This window comes from Pan troglodytes, chromosome 6 (assembly GCF_028858775.2).
Source record: "Pan troglodytes isolate AG18354 chromosome 6, NHGRI_mPanTro3-v2.0_pri, whole genome shotgun sequence".
NCBI classification, from domain to species: domain Eukaryota; kingdom Metazoa; phylum Chordata; class Mammalia; order Primates; family Hominidae; genus Pan; species Pan troglodytes.
Window position 1 is genome coordinate 142755111 of NC_072404.2, and position 6463 is coordinate 142761573.

The following is a 6463-nucleotide window of genomic DNA, read 5'->3' on the forward strand; positions in this document are numbered from 1 at the left end:
AACCTCCACCTCCGGGGATCAAGTGATCCTCCTGCCTCAGCCTCCTGAGTAGCTGGGACCACAGTCACAGGCCACCACAGCTGGCTAATTTTTGTATTTTTAGTAAAGACAGTGTTTTGCCATGTTGGCCAGGCTAGTCTCAAATTTCTGAGCTCAAGTGATCTGTCCACCTCGGCCTCCCAAAGTGCTGGACTTACAGGCATGAGCCAGTGCGCCCATCCCTCGAAAGTAAGCTTTTAGAAAATTTTATAGCAGCTTCACAGTAACTTTATGTCTATTCAATGTGATGATTTAAAATGTGGGCTTCTATTTTGTACGACTTTTTTTCATTTTATCTTCGCAGTAACTCATTTTTACTATGTGTTTTCAAAAGTATCAATCCATGGCAAAATGGAAATTAGAACAAAACAAAAACAAAATCCCTTGGTTCTTTACCACAGATGGTTTTTCAAGAAGTCCCAAGCTAGGAGAGAGTGTATTATTCACAAAAGGGAACTCTAGGTAATAAAGTTCCCCAAAATATCCAAGAGGATAGAATCAGCTTTAAATACCTGCCAGGCACAGAGTTCCGTGCCAACTCACTACACTATCAGTCTATGAAGAACTTTCCTGGCGCCCTTTCCCCTACTCCCGCCCCATGCTCCAACCCCAGAGGCTTGGCAAGCTGGGGAGGAGTTGGGGCACTGGGCATAGAAAGGGAGAAAAAGCCTGCCACTCCCGCTTCCTCCAGCGCAGCCTTCCCCATGCCAGGGGAAGGGAGAGGCTCCACTTTAAATCAAGTTTATTATTATTATAGGAGGCTAGACATGCTAATTACTGAATTGAGAATGTACTCTGCAGTTTCAAGACTTTTTTCATTGTGTAATAGTGACCAGAAAATTCATGAGGCCTGTCCAAGTTTTCAGCCAATAACAGGTCAAGAACAAACCCCACAGAATCATTTTAAAGGAACAGTTGAAGACTGGAATGGAAGTTACTTTCTGGTTTTGTCCCACAAGTTATGATTGTTTAACCTAATAATTACATTACTCAGATATAGGGCAAGTCTTCATGTAGAGCCACTCAAAGTATGATTTAGGGCAGGGTTTTTCAACCTCAGCACTATTGCCATATTGGGCTAGACAATTCTTTGCTGTGAGGGAGCTGTCCCATGCATTACAAGAACAATGACCTCTAGAAAATCCACTCCAAGTTTATGACAGCCAGAAGTGCCTCCAGACTGCCAAATGTCCACTGGCGGACTAAACTGCCCCTAGTCAAGAAGCACTGATTTAAGGGAAGCAGTGTCTCTTCTTCCTGCCCTTCCCGCACCCAGTAATTACCTCCCTATCAAGCCCCAAGGCATCTGAAATTCCAACATTCAACACACTCTTTGCCCATTCCAGAAATACTGTTTTTAATTCAACATCCTCTGAGAAATGACATTGAGCTGTTATCATTGATAGGTTAGTGTGAATGGGATCATCAGATTTCTCTCTTACTGATTGGCCCATTATTAACTTACCAGTTGTATGAAGCCAAGCTGAGTGAGGCACAAAGATCTGGGGAAGCCTGTTGGTTTCTTCCATTGGTGAAACATCTCTTGAGACCATCTTCTCCCCAACGGCGCCCCCGTACCAGTTCTCTCATTCAGGACTCCACCTCTCACCTATATAATGGCAATTTTTACCATGTCCTGCTGCACCAGTTTCAGATCCCTCAAACTCATCCTCCACATTTTTCTAGGAATGATCTTTCTCATAGTCTTTAAAGACTTGCCATCACCCATACAAAAACATCCAAGCTTTTTAGCAAGACCTTCACCCCAGCCTCCGTCCATACTGCATTTTTCTATCCCCTAAGATTTTGTTGTTGCTCTTCCCTTTCCCTTTCTCTTTCCTTCAACACCCATTTTTGTCCTAGAAAGCTCCCACTCAACTTCCAGGCTCAACTTAAGCACTCAAGTTCTTGAAAATCCTTCTCTGATTCACTCAGCAATATTTAAGTGCTCCTTTTTCCATGCTCTCAGATAACAGTGAGTAGATCTTTAGTGCAGCACTTACCTCTTTGAATTATTTTCTCATTAGAATTTTGTCTCCCACTAAACCATGAGCTCATTCATTGAAGGTAAAAATCGTGGTCTGATTATTTTCCTAGAGAAGTTCATGATGCGGTTTATAGAGCACCATGATGTGATAGAGCATCATTGTGTCATTCCTCTTCGTCTCATCCATCCACTCTCAGTCTTGCTTTCAACTCTCAAAACTTGCAGGCCTCCATTTAGTTCTAATTCATCCTGCTCTCTCCAACCTCCAACCTCCCCACATGATCTTCTCTCCTATTTGCTATGCTCTTCTTCTTTTCTTACTGTTAACACTGTCTCTGAAAACTCTGCTCATTTTCTACCTCTTAGCTAAATGTCGCCCTTTCTAGGAACTTTCCTTCAACTTCCAGACCAAGAGAGGTCCCTCTGTTTCACTCTTCCAAGGCATCCTGTGCTTTGTTTTGTACTATTCTGTACTTATTACAATTTGGCTACTGTGACTCTCATACCATTACACTTGGGTTTAACAGATGTGCTATTACTTTAATTTTCTAAATAAAATTCAATCTGATTTCTGAGCTTCTCACTCACCAGTGTAGGAAAAAAATTCAAAATCAGTCATGTTTTGGCAGGCCTTCAAGAGCACAGAATTCTGGAGGCTTCTGTAGTGCCTAGGACTTGTGGTAAGAGTCTCTAGTCTCCAGTCCACTGTGGTCAGAGGTCCCTGCTAAAGTACTCATTATTCATTGTATGGTCTATTCAAAGACTGAAGGCTTTGGTGCTTCATGCCAAGCTTTAGGGCTCCATCAGGCTGAGTGTTGTGACTGACACCCAGGGTTCTCCCTCAAGTTGCACCCTGCAGCCACTTTCCCTTGAGGCCCCAAGACTTCCCAGTGCCATTGTGATTGCAACTTTTGCTTGTAGCCTCCAAGCACCAATCTCACCCCTAATATTTGCAGAGTGAAATGGAAGCTTATATACCATATGGCAAAATATTTTCTTCTTTTTCTTTTCTTCCCCTCCCTCCCTTCCTTCCTTCCTTTTTCTTTCTGGCAGGGTCTGCATCACGGCTCACTGCAGCTTCCACCTCCTGGGTACAAGAGATCCTCCTGCCTCAGCCACTTCAGTAGCTGGGACTACAGGCATGAGCCACTGCACTCAGCCCCAAATATTTTCAAAGTTGCAAACCAAGACAATGAATTGTTAAATAAAATGTGTTCTATTGCTGTATGCTGACAAATATACCTACATAATTTCCTAAAAGGCTAAATTCAAATTAAGAATTTTTACATTCCTTGGAGTCCCATGCTAGAACATGGTGGCCTGGTAAGTATAGATCCCTATCCCACACCCCTACTGCATCTCGCCAAAGGGCCTCGCATGCCTGTGTGTGGTTCTTCAGCCTGCAGAACCAGGCTGTGTCCACACCCCTGCAAATGGCTATCCTTTGGCCTCCCTTTGGTCCTGGGGTGCTCAACTGGTGGCACAATTGGATGGACCTGAAGGTAGAGCTGTTAGGATTGAGAGTTCTGGGCCCCAGGAGCCCAAAATGTAGCCTAAAGAAGAAGGCTTAGGTTCCAGGTGGACATATTCCCTTGGCTGCATAGATGCTTTACCCTGGCAAAGCAGGAGTACCCAAAGGAGGGCCAGGGCAGAGCCCTGTAAAGTATGAGTCCAAAGCAGGGCCTGTCTTGCCTGAGTCTGACTGCAATCCTGAGATCACATCCTACAGCACTGCTGGAACCAACAAATCAGTAAGCAACAAGAAGCATCAGAAAGTAAACTTTCTCTGGCCGGGCACAGTGGCTCACACCTGTAATCCCAGCAATTTGGGAGGTCAAGGCAGGTGGATCATCTGAGGTCAGGAGTTAGACACCAGCAGCCTGGCCAACATGGTGAAACTCTGTCTCTACTAAAAATACAAAATTTAGGTGGTGCGTGACTGTAATCCCAGCTACTCGGGAGGCTGAGGTGGGAGAATCGCTTGAATCTGAGAGGCAGAAGTTGCAGTGAGCTGAGACCGCGCCATTGCACTTCAGCCTGGGTGACAAGAGCGAAACTCCATCTCAACAAAAAAAGAAAGTAAACTTTCTCCATACGATAAATCAGTTGAGAGTTGATATTAATGCTAATTTAATTGACACTGATATGTGGAAACAAAGCTAAAGGCCCATGAGTATGTGGCTAAGCCAATAAACAAACTCACTGTTTCCAAAGTTGTATAAAAATTATTAACAGGTCTTATTAGAAGAAAGTATTCAAAAACAAAATGTTTGAAAGAAATACATATTTTGAAGCAAACATTTTTTCTTTAATGCAGAACTTTTAGGAGCGTTTTTTTTTTTTTTTTTTTTGGCAGCGTCTCACTCTGTCGCCCAGGCTGGAGTACGGAGTGCAATGGCGCAATCTCAGCTCACTTCAACCTCCATCTCCCAGATTCAAGCGATTCTCCCACCTCAGCCTCCCAAGTAGCTGGGACTACAGGTGTGTGCCACCATGCCCGGCTTTTTTTTTTTTTTTTTTTTTGTATTTTTAGTAGAGACAAGGTTTCACCATGTTGGCCAGGCTGGTCTCAAACTCCCGACCCAAGTGATCCGCCTGCCTCAGCCTCCCAAAGTGCTGGGATTACAGATGTGAGCTACTGCACCTGTCCAGGAGCCTTTAATATAAGAATGTGGCCTGTGAATCCCCAAATAGACAAATAAAGTAAGTTATATTTCCCAGACTTGTATGATGTGTGTGTATGTGTGTGCATGCATGTGTGTATGTCTGTGTGTGTGCGTGTGTATACACACATGCCTGCACATGTATGCATAATATATCTCTTGGCAGTAGAATTCTGAAAATGCTATCAATCCAAAACAAAAATCACTGTATCAGAGTTCTTGAGTACACAGGATAGAAACTAGTTATAGCCAGTTAAAAAAAAAAGGAATTAAGTGGAAGGATATTATGGAGCCTTCAAGGCTCCAGTTTGAAAAGCAAGCGGCTTGGACAGTAGAAACCACAGCAAGAAAAGCCCTGCCCTAGAGCTACAGTTACTGAGATCAATGAGTTCCCAATCGTCTTCATTTCCAACATCATAGGGAGATGCTCACAAATAATAAGTGAAAAAAATAAGCAAAAAGAATATCAGCCCAATTCAACAGAAAGAAAAATAGAAAGATTTACAGGAACAATCTTAGTAGGAAATACAACAGAATGTTAGCTGTGCTTTTCTCTGGGTAATGAAGTTACAGGGTATTTTTATTTTATTTATGTACATAAATTACATCTGTAGTTATAAAAAACAAATATTTTTCAAACTACTTTTGCCGAGTCTAAAAGAAAAATTGTTCTAATGCCAACATTTTGAGACACAGTCCATTTTCACAATATTCAAATCCTTCCTGATTTCATAAACTTTGATGAGTTGCTCTAGTTAGCAGATGACCTTTTAAGTTTTATCATACTTGAGGATTTCTGGTCCAATAAACATTTTTAAAGTTCTTTCTTAACTTTTATATGGAAAAATAGGACTTTATAAAATCAGAATTCCTGTAAATTATTGGCATTAGTGGTATACCAAGTCCCTGCTGTCAATAATTAGTATAGCTGCCACTAGCTGATGCTATTGGTAGAATCGTGTGACAAGGAACTCTCCATGGTGCTTGTATACAACTTCAGATGAGACCACTTCACATATAATTTCACTTTTTCCAAACAAAATCAGCTCTTTATTAAAGTAGCAACATAAATATTAATAAGTTTATTCTTTATTAAAAAGAAAGTAGGATTAACAATAACAAAAACCTCACAATACTATCCTAAATAATACATCAAAAATAAAATAAAAACAGTAATATAATCCATTATTTTTAAATAGCAACAATTAAGAGACTACATACCAAAACTTTTGAGATGCAGTCAAAGCTGTTCCCAAAGGCAAAGTTATAGTCTTATGTGTCCTATTATTAAATTAAAAAATGAAAATAAATGAACTAAGCCATCAATTAGTACAAAACATTCATAAAGCAACAAAATAAACATTAAAAATAAGGAAGGAATTAAAGATGAAAAGTTATATTAATATTATAACAAATAGAAAAAATAGAACTGATGAAATACTCAAGTGTTGGTTCCTTAAAAAGACTGGCAAGTCTAATAAAAGAAAGGAAAAAAGTAACTAAAAAGACCAGAAATGAGAAAGAAGCGATAACCAGAGATACAGAGAAAAATATATTTAATTATAATTATATATAGACAACAAATTTTAAAATTCTCTGAAAATGCATGTTTTTCTTTAAAAATATGATTTTTAAAATTGATACTCAAGAAGTGACAGTAAAACCATAGAAAAAGTTTTTTTAAGGTTTCAGAGAATTGTCTTCTACTCATCCTCCCTTAAAGAGATTGAGGCCTAAACAATGTTATGGGTGAGTTTCTCCAGACCCCAAAGAA